This window comes from Nycticebus coucang, chromosome 13 (genome assembly GCF_027406575.1).
Source record: "Nycticebus coucang isolate mNycCou1 chromosome 13, mNycCou1.pri, whole genome shotgun sequence".
Taxonomy (NCBI): domain Eukaryota; kingdom Metazoa; phylum Chordata; class Mammalia; order Primates; family Lorisidae; genus Nycticebus; species Nycticebus coucang.
The window spans coordinates 32638114-32654198 of NC_069792.1; the positions used below are offsets into that span (position 1 = coordinate 32638114).

Sequence of the window (16085 nt, forward strand, 5' to 3'; positions counted from 1 at the left end):
TCAAGTGTTTAAGAATCAACTTTCATTCAGATCAGTTCCCTATTTTCTGACAATTTAATATATTTTTCCACAGATTTGGACCTTTAACCTTGACGAGAAGTATAAATACTATGATTATCTCAATGTCAATATTATGTTTAAAAATAATCTTGCCTGAGGTAAAAGAATCTTACATAGAAAAGTCATGCATCTGTGACTAGGATCATTTACATTTTGCTTGCATTAACTCTGTTTTGACATGCTTACTATCCAGCCAGGGAAAGCCCGAGGATGTGGTTTTTACAGACAACTTCCTACCAGTTCCAACCTCATTTTATACTGCAAATATGAGGAGATGAGTTTCTCCAAATGAGATTTACATGTGTAAGTGCAGACCATAGATTCTGACAGCTTAGAAGAAAATAATATCTTACCTGCTCCAGAATCCACTTGTATCTACAAAGTATAAAACTTTCTAAGGTAATCATGATTATATTACTAAAGAATGGTTATTTTTCTTTTTTTTTTTTCATTTTGAGACACAGTGTCACTCTGTTGCCCTGGGTAGAGTGCCGTGGCATCACCGCTCACAGAAACCTCAAACTCTTGGGCTCAAAAGATCTTCTTTCCTCAGCCTCCCAAGTAGCTGGGACTATAAGCGTCTGCCACAAAGCCAGGCTATTTTTAGAAATAGGGTCTCACACTTGCTCAGTCTGGTCTCAAACTCAACTCAAGCAATCCACCCACCTTGGCCCCCCAGAGTGCTAGGATTACGGCGTGAGCCATGGCACCCGGCCTAGAATTTTTAAAAAACTACTATTAATAAAATTCTATGCTGGGTGGCGCCTGTGGCTCAGTCGGTAAGGCGCCGGCCCCATATACCGAGGGTGGCGGGTTCAAACCCAGCCCCTGCTGAACTGCAACCAAAAAATAGCCGGGCGTTGTGGCGGGCGCCTGTAGTCTCAGCTACTCGGGAGGCTTAGGCAAGAGAATCGCTTAAGCCCAGGAGTTGGAGGTTGCTGGGAGCTGTGTGCTGCCACGGCAGTCTACCAAGGGCTACATAGACTGTGCCTCAAAAAAAAAAAAAAAAGAAAAATGCTTCTAGCAAAGTTACACTCAGCTGTTCAACCCAAACCCAAAGGCCAGACCTCCCCTCCGGAGCTAGTCTCTGCCCGCACTGCGCATGGACGGGCGGGACTGAGTCCCGGAAGGGGCGGGTGTAGCCCCGGAGGTCCAACAGCTACTCGCGGACAGCGCGCCTCGTTTTCCGCGCGGCAGCCGAGAGAGGACGGTTCGGAAATAACTGCTAGCTATGCGGGTGGGCGGGAAGAACTGCTACCTATGCGGATGGGAAAGCGGCTGAGCCTTCCAGTCGGTAGCTGGGCTCTTGGAGGTAAGAGCCATTGCGGTCTTTCTTCCTCCTCTCCTACGGGCCGGGCTCTCGCTTCGTGGGTACCGAGCGCCGCGCCGCCTTGCTCCGGCCCAGCCGCAGCCGGCGCCTCAGGTTTGGCCCAGGAGGTGACGCTCCCCTCGCGGTCAGGGGCCACGAGCCCTCCGGCCACCTGAGCCGGCGTTTGTGAGCAACCACCTGGAAGTCTTAGCGCAGCCTACTCCGTCAGCGCTGATTTTGACTGTGAGCCCAGAAGTTAGTATAAAGGGCCTTGCATGACTCGGGAACCAAAGGTGCCTGGAAGGAACGGCCAGATAACTTCCTGTTCTGCTTTGCCGGGTCCCTTTTGTACCCCTGCAAATCTGAGCATGCGGCATTGGCTTGTTCAGGTTTCCTTTAAATGGGCGGCTTATTTATCATTTATAAGGGAGCAGTTTATACGCGGGGGAGGTGATTATCTCCTAGGTAATAAGACGACCCATCCCTAACATTACTTTGTGGTTTTGAAATTTTCTTTTCTTTTTTTTTTTTTGTAGAGACAGAGTCTCACTGTACCGCCCTCGGGTAGAGTGCCCTGGCGTCACACGGCTCATAGCAACCTCTAACTCTTGGGCTTACGCGATTCTCTTGCCTCAGCCTCCCGAACAGCTGGGACTACAGGGAAATTTTCTTTTCTTTCTTTCTTTCTTTTTTTTTAATTGTTGGGGATTCATTGAGGGTACAATAAGCCAGGTTACACTGATTGCACTTGTTAGGTAAAGTCCCTCTTGCAATCGTGGGAAATTTTATTTTCTTTCTTACTTTTTTTTTTTTATTGTTGGGGATTCATTGAGGGTACAGTAAGCCAGGTTACACTGATTGCAATTGTTAGGTAAAGTCCCTCTTGCAATGGTGGGAAATTTTATTTTCTAAACGAAGTTTACTGTGGGTCTATGCTGGTCTCTAGCCGTAAGTGGAGCGGGTCGCGTTTTCCTGTAAATTTCCTTGTAAATAAGTTCTGAGAAAAGACATTGAAATTGGAGAACAGCCCGTGCAGTTCTGCAAGGCCCTTAGGCTGTAAATGCCTACCCTTGTGCCTGTGCTTGAATTCACAGGGAGATGGGTGTTTCCGGATGTACATCAGTCAACTGCGGGGAGACTGGAAAACATGCTGGCAATTCAAAAACGTTTAAAAATGGTAAGGCATCTGTGAGACGTGGTATATTCCTGGGTTTTTTTTTTTTTCTTCCCGATTTGAAATACATTGTTTCATTTGAAGTAATTTTAAGAGTTAGCTGTCAACAGGATGAATGTAATGGTTCTATAATCCGTGGATTCCTTAATTTTAAGCCCTATGTGGTTTGAATTGTTGCTAAGTGCTGGGATTTCTAGAAATTTACAAGCTAAGTGTTTGTTTGATAAAAATACAGGTAGTGCATGAAAGTCTGAAACATAAATACAAAAGAACTCAACGACCCATTTAAAAGCGGTAATATTGCCAATGCTGTGTTACCTCCCACCCCCATTCCCCTGCCCCCCATCTAGTAGTACCTATCTCTAGTTTTGTGTCCATCGGTTTCTTGATCCTGTGGCTGGGAGGTGAGATGGATAGTTTATTATTCATATGTATCTTTAAACATAGGCATTATAAGAATGAGTATGCATGTAGTTGTCTGTAGTTCCTGTGAATCATAATACTAAACTGAAATTTTCCAAATTAGAATTATTCACAAGCAGTAATTTTATTCCTCATACTCAAGTGAAATATTTCAGCATTTCAAGACATGAAAATAATGATAGTTTAGCAGGGTCCAAACTTGTATGTCTTCATAAATCATATCAATAATTGTCTAGCTCAATGATTTATACTCCTGAGGTGCTGTGTGACATTTGTGTGGCCCTGGCCATCTCCTTTGCCCTGTTTGTGTACATTCAGTTAACTTAAACTTAATTCTGTAGGAATGTGTCTGGTAATGCTGACAGTGTAAGGCATCCCTTCTCCAAAACTACTAGATTTGCCATTGTACTGTTTTCAGGTGAAAATCTTCACCCTAGTTTCTGTACATCTAGCATTTAACCTGACTTAGTGCATTCTAGTCAAGCTCTAGGACAGAAAAGCAATGGTTGTCTACTCATTAGGACCATTGTGTCTTAAAATCAATACTGTGATGATGAAGGATATAAAATGTTTCCATCATTTATGTAATTTTTAGGTACTAACCAATCAAAAGATTTAAAACACTCAAGTCATTAACAGATGTTTTTAAATTTCGCGTTTGTCAGTTAATACTATCAGAAGTAATGAAACAGGAATTGTGTTCTTTTATTCCATTAGAAATGTATTGAACAAGAGATACTGGTACTTTTATTAAAAAGTGGGTTGGAGTCCCAAAAGGTAGGTTGGGTTCCTTAGAGGAATGACATTTTGTTGTTGTTGAGACAGGGTCCCACCCTATGCCCCTGAGCAGAGTGCAGTGGGCGTGGTAGCTCACCACAGCCTCAGACTCAGGCTGCAGGCACCCCTCTGCCTCAGCCTCCGGATGCCGCTGGGATTACATGTGCTCAAGGCAGCACCCGGCTGGGTTTTTCCATTTTTTTCATGAATCGGGGTCTCACTGTCGCTCAGGCAAGTCTCTAACTCCTGAGCTCAAGCAATTGATTCTCCCTCCTCAGCCTCCCACAGTGCTGGGATTACAGGCATGAGCCACTGCGCCCGGCAGGAATGAAATTTTTATTAGACTATTCCTTCATATAACATGCCAAACAAATGCAATTACAAATGGGAATTGACAGTGAAAATTTAATTTTTAGGTCTGACAAATCCTATGAATTTTGAAGGTGTGTGAAGGTCATTGTGACAGATGTTTTCCAAAAGCTTAACAGAAAATGGCAATGAAAAAGTAGAACCGCCACTGCATATATTGAGGTACAAAAAGTGTTAAATGACATCTTTTTGGGAATCGTGGTGCTATTGTTACTAACAAGCAATACACAAAATGTTTGATGTGTTATTGACGTTGATAATGGTGGCATAATGATGACTTAAATTTTTGCCGTTTACCCAGCTGAGGATATCTTTGAAGAAATAATTCTTAGACTGAGATGCCAGTAAACTATATTGGTTTATGTTAATGGTATGTAGTACAATTTTTTACTAAGAGGCTAAATGTTCTTTCTCCTTAGCACATAGGTAGCTGCAGATGGATGTCCTTTAGCTGCAGTTTTTTGAAATACTCCTTTGTTGCCTCAGGTAAGTAATTGTAACTAGGAAAGCGACCACATCTGTTGACAGTTAAAAGTGTCTGATAAATCCAAGGGATTGGGTCCAATAGCTGTTGCAGTTGCCTTTGCATGTCAGGATATGGTTTCCTTTTCTCAGCATTGAATTTTTTTTTTTTTTTTTAGACAGTCTCAAACTGTCTCCCTGGGTAGAGTGCCCTGGCACCACAGCTCACAGCAACCTCAAATTCTTGGGCTTCAGCAATTCAATTCTCTTGCCTCAGCCTCCCAAATAGCTGGGACTACAGACGCCCACCACACCACCCAGCTATTTTTTGGTTGTAGTTGTTGTTTGGCAAATATGGGCTGGATTTGAACCTACCAGTCTTGGTGTACGTGGCTGGCGCGCTAAGTACTGAGCTACAGGCACCAAACCTCAGCAAAAAGCCACTGTTTGAGGTTATGTGGTTAACTTTATCTTTGATTATGAAATGATTTTCACTGTTCTGATTTTTTAGAGGTGTGCCATGCAACATTATGGGAGAAAGAACGAAGACTGCAAGAAAACAGATGAACAGAACAAATGATGAAAATGAATATTTTACTTGGTTTTACTAACTTCATTATAAATGATATAGAAAATAAATGTGAGTAATTATTTTAATTGCTGGGCACTAAAGTCTCTTTTCTTTTAAAATAGCTGTATTCTTTTTTTTTTTGAGACAGAGCCTCAAGCTGTCACCCTGGATAGAGTGCCATGGCATCACACAGCTCACAGCAACCTCCAACTCTTGGGCTCAAGAGAGGCTCCTGCCTCCCCCTCCCAAGGAGCTGGGACTACAGGCGCCCGCCACAACGCCCGGATATTTTTTGGTTGCAGCTGTCGTTGTTTGGCGGGCCAGGGCTGGATTGGAAGCCATCAGCTCAGGCGTACGTGGCTGGCGCCTTAACTGCTTGAGCCACAGGCGCCGAGCCAAAATAGCTGTATTCTTAATAGTCACTACTAATCAGACCTGTTTTTAGCATACTTTAACAATGTAATCGGCTCATTTGTGGGTGGTGATCTCATTGAGATAAAGCATGGTGAGATATTTCCTGTACTCCCTCCCCACTTTCCCTTTGTAGCTTTTGGTAATTTCTGGAGAGGCCCTAATCGCTGCATGTGTCATATCTGGCTTCCCCTTTGTAATTCTCTATTGTACCTGAAAAACCGGTAGGACTCTTGAATGCTTGAATGCAATCAAATTGTCCCTTACGTAAAAGCTATCACCTTTCTGTGATTATAGATTTTATTTAAGATTTAAATTTTAAGGGCCCGGGCACTGTGGATCACCCCTGTTGTATTCCTACCATTTTGGGAGGTGAGGCGGGTGGATTGCCTGAGCTCTCAGGTTTGAGACCAGTCTGACCCAGAGTGAGACATTTCTGGCCACATGCACCAAGGCTGGCGGGTTTGAACCCAGCCAGGGCCAGCTAACCAACAATGGTAACTGCAAAAAAAAAAAAAAAAATTGGGTGTTGTGGTAGTCGCTTATAGTCCCAGCTATGTGGGAGGCTGAGGCAGGAGAATTGCTTAAGCCCAAGAGTTTGAAGTTGCTGTGACAGCACAGCGCACTACTGAGGGCGACATAGTGAGATTGTCTCAAAAAATAAAGGTGGCGTAGTGGGTGCCTGTAGTTCCAGCTACTTGGGAGGCTGAGGCAAGAGGATCATTGGAACCTGAAAGCTTGAGGTTGCTGTGAATTATGAGGCCATAGCAGTGTACCAAGTGCAACAGTGAGCCTATCTTAATTAAAATTTTTTTATTTTATTTTATTCAGTTTGACTTCATCTTTGAACACAGTAATCCTAATCTTAGTACAAGGAATAATTGTGTTATGTTAGGAGAAACTGGGCCAGCAGGTCTGTCTAGGATTAAAAGAATTGAATTTGAAAACTAGATTTCTCGCTAGGTGAAGATAAAGACAGGGAAGTGTTCTGCCTTCATCCCATAGAGAACCGTAAAAGAGTTGTACACGAGAAGCGCAAGATAAGCATCTTGCTAACTGGTAACATAAAATTGTAATATGTAAACGTTAAAAACTGGCTTTTCCTTCTAACATTGTCCCTGGCACTAGTAGGTGTTCAGTGATAGTGATCTAGATCTCAGAGAGTTGGTGAGTAGTCCTGCTGTTTGGTTAAGAAACTGAAGTGCCAATTTTGAAAGATATGATGCATGATAGCATCTTGGTTAATAAAGTGACAGTTCGGTGATACTTTGCTTTTCTGTGAATGGATGTGATCTTTCGATAGGGCTTTGAAGAATGAGAACTAAAGATTTAAGAATTTTTTACAAGATACGTTTTCTCATGATGTTTCTGCCTTTTCAGAGCAGAAAAACTTTCCTTCGAAAATGAGGACTGGGGGTGGTGCCTGTGTCTCAGTGAGTGGGGCACCAGCCCCATATATCGAGGGTGGCGGGTTTGAACCCAACCCTGGCCAAACTGCAACAACAACAACAAATTAGCCAGGTGTGGTGGGCTCCTGTAGTCCCAGCTACTCGGGAGGCTGAGGCAAGAGAATCACCTAAGCCCAGGAGTTGGAGGTTGCTGTGAGCTGTGACACTGTGGCACTCTACTGAGGGCAATATAGTGAGACTGTCTCTAAAAATACAAAAATGGAGACTGGGCTTCCAAATTGATTTCTTTGCCTTATGGAACCTTTCTTGTAACTAGTGAGGGCTAAGTAGCCAATTTATAAATTACAGTCTCCTTGATAACATGTAAATTTTCATTTAACCTGACACGTGCATAATATATGGGGAATTCCCAAGGCTTTTCCAGATTCTGTATTTAGGGCTTGTGAAACTATGTCATAGACATGTCAAAAAAAGCATGAAAAGACCTTAAATTTGAAGTTTAAGGTTATGTAATTTTTTTTAAAGTTTTGATCTACCACCAGGAGTCATACAAAAGGTTATATATATTCTTTACTCACTAGTTTTGACAAGTTCACAAGTGTAAGGGAAAAAAAATAGTTTAACATTATTTGTAGATAAAGCATTATTGCCATCTTGTGACAAATATAGTGGACTACATAAAAGTTATTTTTCACCTTGTTCAGCTTATTTATATTTTTGTCTATTCACCATTGATATTCTGAGCTAACCAGAATTTGTTTTTTAAGTAGTATTCTCCTTGACAACTTTATCACTTATAAATTGTCCACACTGTTCTAAGTTTTAAAATTCTGCTGTTGGCTATAGAGGTTTGGATTAGTATTTATCGCATTAGGAATTAATTTTGAGGAGGCCATACTTAAATTTTTAAAAAATCACTCTCAAATACACTTTCTCCCCTGCTTAGGTAGGAATGAAGAAAAAATGATTTCCTCAAGTCACTTATTCATCACTAGAGAAGATACCTGTCCCTGGTCCATATGTGGCAATAAACTGTTCGAGCTGTCGTTGGCACTGAGTCAGGTAGATATCCCTTTCCTCTAAATACTCTTCATTATGCAATTCAAATGGAAATACTGCATTTGGAGCAACACAAAATACAGCGGCTCCTAAAGAAGGAAACAGAATGTAAGTGAGGAATACTTAAAATGCCAAATGTGAGGGCGGTGCCTGTGGCTCAAGGAGAAGGGTGCCGGTCCCATATGCCGGAGGTGGTGGGTTCAAACCCAGCCCCGGCCCAAAAAAAAGCCAAATGTGAAATCACTCTTATCAAACAAAATAATGAAAATGTAAAAGTTAAGTTCTGACTCACTCAATAGAGCATGTCGATAATCATGTAAATCTGACACTTGTTCTTTTAAACTAAGGAAGGGGCTTTAGTTTGGTACCAACAGAAGAAGTATTTTGATGTCTACATTTTAAAGCTTGGAAATTGTAGAAAGCATTAGTTTTGAAGCTGAATAGTAATGTTTAGAGGTGAAAATAGTAGAAAAAGAAGGTATTGGAATATGGGTAAAAAGAATAAATGAATGATCAAGGATAAACCCATTGCAGTACATTTCTCAGTTGTTAAAACCATTCATGGCAAGGTAAATATCTAAATTTATGGACTAGAATAGCCCCTCAAATAAAATGGCATATATCAAATGATTTTCAACAAGGGTAGTAAGATCATTCTATGGGGAGAAAAAAACAGGAGTTGGAACCTGTTCGTGGAAAAAACATGAAGTTGGACCCTTAGCTTACATCATAGCAAAAATCATCTCAAAATGGAGCATAGACCTAAATGCAAGAGTTCTAAGACTTAAAAATGTAAACATTAAAAGTCTGTAAGTCTAGAAGAAAACACAGGAGGAAAGTTGAATTATTTTGGATTTGACAGTGATTTCTTGAATATCACACCAAAAACAGGCACCAAAACAAAAAATAAATTGGACCACATCAAAATTAAAAACTGCATCAAAAGATACAATCACTGGTGAAAAGGCAACCCAGGAAATAGAAAGTTGCAAATCATATCTCTGATGAAAGACTCTGCAAGTCAGTAAGAGAACAACCTGATTTTTAAAATGGGGGTCATGCAGGGGATTAGAGTGGAGGGGGCGGGAAATAGGTAAGGATTAAAACATACATTTCTCAAAGAGGATAAACAGATGACCAATAGGCATATGAAAAAGATGTTCTACATCACTAATTAAGGAAATAATCAAAATCACAATGCTGGTCACTTAATTGTGGTCAAGGGTATAATACAACAAGAGGACATTTCAATTCTAAACATTTATACACCTAACTTAAATGCTCAGATTTATGAAAGAGACCTTTTATGAAAGAATTGAAATTATACCTTGTATCTTTTAAGACCACAAGGTAATAAAGGTGGAACTCAACTTCAACAAAATTTTTCAGCCCCATACAGAGGCATGGAAGTTAAACAACCTTATGGTGAATGACAATTGGGTCAAGGAAGAGATAAAGGAGGAAATTGTTAACATAACACCAATGAAGCTACAAGTTACCAAAACCTGTGGGACACTGCAAAAGCAGTCTTAAGAGGGAAATTTATCATATTAGATGTCTATATCCAAAAAACAGAAAGAGAGCACATCAATAACTTAATGAATCATCTTAAGGAAATGGAAAAGGATGAACAATCTAATCCCAAACCTAGTAGAAGAACAGAAATAACCAAAATTAAATTAGAAATAAATAAAATTGAAAACAAAAGAATCATTCAGAAAATTAATGAAACAAAAAGTTGGTTCTTTGAAAAAATAAAATAAACCTTTGGCCAGATTAACTAGAAACTAAAAAGAAAAATCTCTAATAACTTCAATCAGAAATGAAAAGGAGGCAATAACAGATATCACAGAGATATAAGATATTGTCTCTGACTACAAGAAACTATGCCAGAAATTTGAGAATGTGGGCTGGGCACCCATAGCTCAGTGATTAGGGCACTGGCCACATGCTGCAGGGCTGGTGGGTTCAAACCTGGCTGGGACCTGCTAAAAAAAAAAAAAAAAAAATACCCAGGCATTGTGGCGGGTGCCTGTAGTCACAGCTACTAGAGAGGCTGAGACAAGAGAATCACTTGATCCCAAGAGTTTGAGGTTGCTGTAAGCTATGATGACACAGCACTCTACTGAAGGTGACAAAGAAAGACTCTGTCTCAAAAGAAAGAAGAGAGAGGGAGGGAGGGAGGAAGGAAGGAAGAGAGGAAAGGGAGGGAGAGAGGAAGGAAGGAAGAGATGAAGAGAGAGAGGGAGGGAAGAAGGAAAGAAGAGAGTAGGGGGGAGGAAAGAAGGGAGAGAGGGGGAGAAAAGCACTGAGATCAAAGAAACAGTAAACAAATCTTCCAACAAAAAGCCCTGGGCCAGATGGCTTCACACCAGAATTCCATCAAATCTTTAAAAAAAGCTCACACCTATAATGCAGAGACTATTCTAAAACATTTAGAACAGTGGTTCTTTTTTTTTTTTTTTTGTAGAGACAGAGTTTCACTTTATGGCCCTCGGTAGAGTGCCGTGGTGTGGCGTCACACAGCTCACAGCAACCTCCAACTCCTGGGCCTAGGCGATTCTCCTGCCTCAGCCTCCCAAGTAGCTGGGACTACAGGCGCCCACCACAATGCCCGGCTATTTTTTTGTTGCAGTTTGGCCGGGCCGGGTTTGAACCCGCCACCCTCGGTATATGGGGCCGGCGCCCTGCTCACTGAGCCACAGGCGCTGCCCAGAACAGTGGTTCTTAACCTTGCTAAAGCTGTGGCCCTTTAATATAATTCCTGTGGGTCCCACAGGTTGAGAACCGCTGATTTAGAATGAAGGTCCTTCCCCAAAACATTCTATGAAGCAAACATCACCCTGATACCAAAACCAGGAAAGGATCCAATTAAAAAGGAGCACTACAGACCAATTTCATGAATTTATATAGATTCAGAAATACTCAATAAAATCCTAGTCAATAGATTACAGCTACACATTAAAAAATTATACATCATGATCATGTGGGCTTCATCCCAGGGAAGGAAGGGTAATTTAACATATGCAAATCTATAAATGTAACTCACCATTTGAATAGAAGCAAAAACAAAGACCATAGGATCCTCTCAATAGATACAGAAAAAGCATTTGATAAAATTCAATATACTTTTCTAACAAGAACTCTTAAGAATATAGGCATAGTGCGTACATTTCTTAAACTGATTGAGCCATCTATGACAAACCCACAACTAATATCATCCTGAATGGAGCAAAACTGAAAGCTCTTCCACTTAGAACTGGAACTAGACAAGGATGTCTTCTATCACGACTATTATTCAACATTGTGCTGGAAGTTCTAGCCAATGCAATCAGGTAAGAGAAAACTATAAAGGGCACCCAAATGGGGGCAAAGGAGGTCAAACTCTTGCTCTTTGCCAATGATATGATCTCATACTTAGACAATCCCAGTGACTCAACCACAAGACTCCTGGAAGTGATCAAGAAATACAGTAACGGGTCAGGGTAGAAAATCAATGTCACAAATCAGTAGTCTTGGTTTACGGCAACAATAGCCAAGCTGAGAAGCTAATCAAGGACCAATTCCCTTCACAGAAGCTTCAAGGAAAATTAAATACCTAAGAATATACCTAAAAAAAGAGGTGAAGGACCTCTACAAAGAGAATTATGAAACCCTAAGAAAAGAAATAGCAGAAGACATTAACAAACGGAAGAACATACCATGCTCTTGGCTGGGAAGAATCAACATTATTAAAATGTCTATACTTCCCAAAGCAATCTACAGATTCAATGCAATTCCCATAAAATACCAACATCATACTTTGAGGAAGTGGAAAAAATAGTTCTTCATTTCATATGGAAGCAGAAAAAGAAACCATATAGCCAAGGCAATTTTTACTAATACAAACAAAGTTGGAGGCATCAGTCCCCCAGACTTTAGGCTATATTACAAGTCCACAGTGATCAAAAAAGCATGATATTGCACAAAAATAGAGACATTTGGAACTGGATAGAAAACCAAGAGATGAAACCAGTCTCTTATAGCCATTTGATCTTTGTTAAACCAAATAGAAGCATACACTGGGGAAAAGAATCCCTCTTAATAAATGATGCTGGGAAAACTGGATAACCACATGTAAAAGACTGAAACTGGAGCCACATGCTTCACCACTTAAAAAAATTGATTCAAGATGGATAAAAGATTTAAATATAAGACATGGAATGATAAAAATCCTAGAAGAAAGTGTGGGGAAAACTCCTAAGGATGTCGGCCTGGGGAAAGATTTTATCAAGAAGATTTCCATAGCAATGGCGATAACAAAAATAAACAAGTGGAACTTAATTAAATTGAAAAGCTTCTGCACAGCTAAGGAGATAACAAGCAAATCAAATAGACAACCTTGAGAATGGGAAAAGATTTGCATGTTACAAATCTTACAAAGGTTTAATAACTAGAATCTATAGAGAGCTCAAATTAATCAACAGAAAAAGAATGCCATCTCTCACTGGAAAAAAACATGAGCAGAACCTTCTCTGAAGAAGACAGATGAATGGTTAACAAAAGCATGAAAAAATGCCCATCATCCATAATCATCACAGAAACGCGAAAGAAAATCAACCTGAGGTATCACCTAACCCCAGTGAGAATAGTCCACATCACAAAGTCCCAACGTTGCAGATGCTGGTGTGGGCATGGAGAGAGGGGAACACTTTTACACTGTTGGTGAGTCTGCAAACTCATATCGCCTCTTTGGAAAGAAGTATGGAGAATCCTCAAAGAACTCAAATTAGACTTCTCATTTGACCCCACAATCCCATTCCTAGGTATCTACTCAGAAGAAAAAAATCATTTTATTATAAGGCTATTTCCACTGGATTGTTTATAACTCAATTTGCAATTGCCAAGATGTGGAAATGACCTAAATGTCCATCAACTCAGGAATGGATTAACAAACTGAGGTATAATGTATACTATGGAAAACTATTCAGCCATAAAATGATAGTGACTTTACATCTTTTGTATTAACCTGGATGGAGTTGAAACATAGTCTTTCTACTAAAGTATCACAATAATGCAAAAGCAAATATCCAATGTACTCAATGCTAATATGAAGCCAGTAGACCATCTAATTCACACCCACAGAGGAGAAAAAACTCATTTCAATTCAAGTTGAGGGAAGTGAGAAGGAAGGAAGGGGGAGAGGAAAGGAGGGGGGCTTGGGATGCTCCCAATTAATGGGCACATTTGGGTGCAGGACACAAGTACGAGAGGGACTCTGCCTAACAAATTCAAATATGACCTAGTTGTTTGTATCGCCACATTAACCTGAAATAAAAATAAAATAAAGGTGATTGAATTTAAGCTGACAACAAAAATCAGAATGCAATACCACCCTCACACCCATACAATGGCTATTGTAAAAATAAAAAGGAAATAATAAGTGTTGACAAGGATGTAGAAAAATTGGAACCCTTATGTAATGTTGGGAATGTAAAATGGTACACACACTACGGAAAACAGTTTGGTTGTTCATCCACAACAGTAAACAATTTCCATGATCCAGTAATTTCACTTATAGGTATATACTCAAAAGATTTGGAAGCAAAATCTCAAAGGGATATGTGTATCTGCACATTCATGTTCATAGCAGTATTACAAGGTGTAAGCAACCAAAGTGTTCACTGATAAAGGAATAAACAAAATATGGACAAAATGTGGTATATATGTATTATTATTAAGTAATAGTACTCACACAATATAGATGAACCTTGAGAACATTATGTTACATGAAATAACCCAGTCACAAAAGGACAAATATTACATGATTCCACTTATATGAGGTACCTAAGAATGGTCAAATTCCTAGAGACAGCAGAATGAGAGTTGCCAGAGGCTAGGTAGATGTGGAAATGGGGAGTTGGGGTTTAATGGATACAAGGTTTTAGTTTGGGAAGATAAAAAACTTCTGGAAATGGATGGTGGTGATAGTTGCAAAACAACATGAGTATACTTAACACCACTGAATCGTACACTTAAAAATGATTAACGAGGTTGATCTTTATGTATATTTTACTACAATTTAAAAAACATTGACTTTTAGTATAGGAGTTCAGCTCTTATACTCCGTTTCATTCATTGATTCATTGAATAAGTACGTAAATGGGGCAGTACGACGAGTACCAAGCCATGCCTCCCTTGCTACCCTACACTCTGCTGCTTCCAGACCATTCTTTCCCCTGCTTCCTCCTGTCTCTCCTTTGATGTTCAGTGCCACCTTGCTTTAACAACCTTTTCCCCCTTCCATAGTCAACGCCTAGCTCTCAGCACTTGGTGCACAATTTTCCTTTCTTCCCCAATATCCAACATTCAGTGTTTTCCCTGTGAACTGCCCATTTAACTTCTGACCTCCCTGGGTCCTACCTTTCCCCCTCTACCTTAGCCACACATTCCCACAATCACAGGAAACTGGTATCACCAGAAACTTACTTCAAAACCAAAACTCACTCCCCTCAACTACCTCCTATGCTCCAGCTCAGTTGCTGTTCCAGGTCTTCCGCCTCAGAGATCTGTGATCTGCTTCCTCCCATTCATGCCCTTCCTCTGTCAGCTTAAGAGTCCTTCCCTTGCAAGCCCCACACTACCTTGCTCCTCTGCAACACTGCAGGAACCCAACCATTCATAATATGCTAGTACTAAGGCTGGTAGGCAAAATCACACAACTGGCATTTCTTTTCATTTTAAATGAATCGATAGCTTCAAACAATCACTTCCACTGCCTGACGACCCTGCTGTGTTTCCCAAGGACACTTCCTAGCCCTCACAATGACTATTCTATTCCATTCTTCTTTCCTCAGACCTTTCATTTTCAGCTGGTCATACAATTTGAATATACCTTCCTTGAGGTATATGACCAAACCTACAAACCTACCTGGTTCTGTATCCACTTTCTTCTCTCCTATAAAATGAGGAAGTAACTAGTTTATGAGAGGCCAGTACTTTCACATGTGCCGGAAAACCATCCCTGCTCACCTTTTTAGGACTTTACTCCTGTATCTTCCCCTCTTCTACAGCATCATCAATTTACTCTCTACTGCACATAATAGGATTTAATGCCGTCTATCCTCATATAAAAATAAAATCCCTTCCTGGACCACTCATCCTTCTCTTCCTTTTTTTTTTTTTTTTGTAGAGACAGAGTCTCACTGTAACACCCTCGGGTAGAGTGCCGTGGCGTCAGACAGCTCACAGCAACCTCTAACTCTTGGGCTTACGTGATTCTCTTGCCTCAGCCTCCCGAGCAGCTGGGACTACAGGCGCCCGCCACAACACCCGGCTATTCATCCTTCTCTTCCTAATGCACCATTTCTTTCCTCATCTCAAAATTGTCTATGTGTGCTGTCTCCATAACTTCACCTCCATTTCTGCAATAGCTCTAATCATGGTTACCTAAAACCTGTAGGTTACCAGATCAAATCTTATCCATCTCCCAGTAGCATAATAAACCCTCAACCATTTTGCTCCCTTCTGGAAGCACTCTCCTTCTTGGTTATGTAATACCACACTTCCTATATTCTAGTTGATGCTTCTCAGTCTTATTAGTTCTCCTCATTCCCATTTCTAAATACTGAAATCTTCAAGGGCAGTCCTGGAGTTCTGGAGTCCAAGGGAGACCAACCTTTTGACTTCTCTGGGCCACACTGGAAGAAGAAGAGCTGTCTTGGGCCACACACTAAATACACAAACACTAACAAAAGCTGATGAGCAAAAAAAAGTCCATGCATAATTTTGTGATGTTCACCATCACAAATAAGCAAAAAAGTCCTCACATAATAATTCTAATTATGCACTCTCTCATTCGGACAGTTGTAAAATCATAGAGCAGGTCCCAAATTTGCAATCACTAATATAGAAAATGTACATATCTAAGTAATAAAGTGTATTTGGCTGTGCTACGGGCACTGAGCCCTTCTTTTACTTTTATATTTAAAAATATTTTAAAACCCAAATACACTTTATTATTTAGCTATTATCATTATCAATTGCCTGGTCTACAATAACCGTTTTCTAACTAGTCTCCCT

The 16085-nt window shown here is 40.4% G+C and overlaps 2 protein-coding genes and 1 non-coding gene across 3 annotated transcripts in view; all 3 read left to right on the forward strand.

Moving 5' to 3' along the window:
- LOC128563315 (minichromosome maintenance domain-containing protein 2-like) overlaps positions 1-16085 on the forward strand; it is a 304071-nt gene that overhangs the window by 254683 nt on the left and 33303 nt on the right. The gene's annotated exons all lie outside the window — the stretch shown is intronic.
- The window catches only part of LOC128563566 (uncharacterized), an 856840-nt gene continuing 841963 nt past the window's right edge, over positions 1209-16085 (forward strand). The window contains exons 1-4 of the mRNA XM_053558951.1: positions 1209-1372; positions 2464-4598; positions 5086-5214; positions 7912-8027. The gene's annotated coding sequence lies outside the window, so the exon portion shown is untranslated. The remainder of the gene's footprint in view (positions 1373-2463; positions 4599-5085; positions 5215-7911; positions 8028-16085) is intronic.
- LOC128564167 (small nucleolar RNA SNORD87) lies at positions 4374-4458 on the forward strand. Its single transcript, XR_008374035.1, has one exon. It is a non-coding gene; the product is annotated as a small nucleolar RNA SNORD87 (small nucleolar RNA).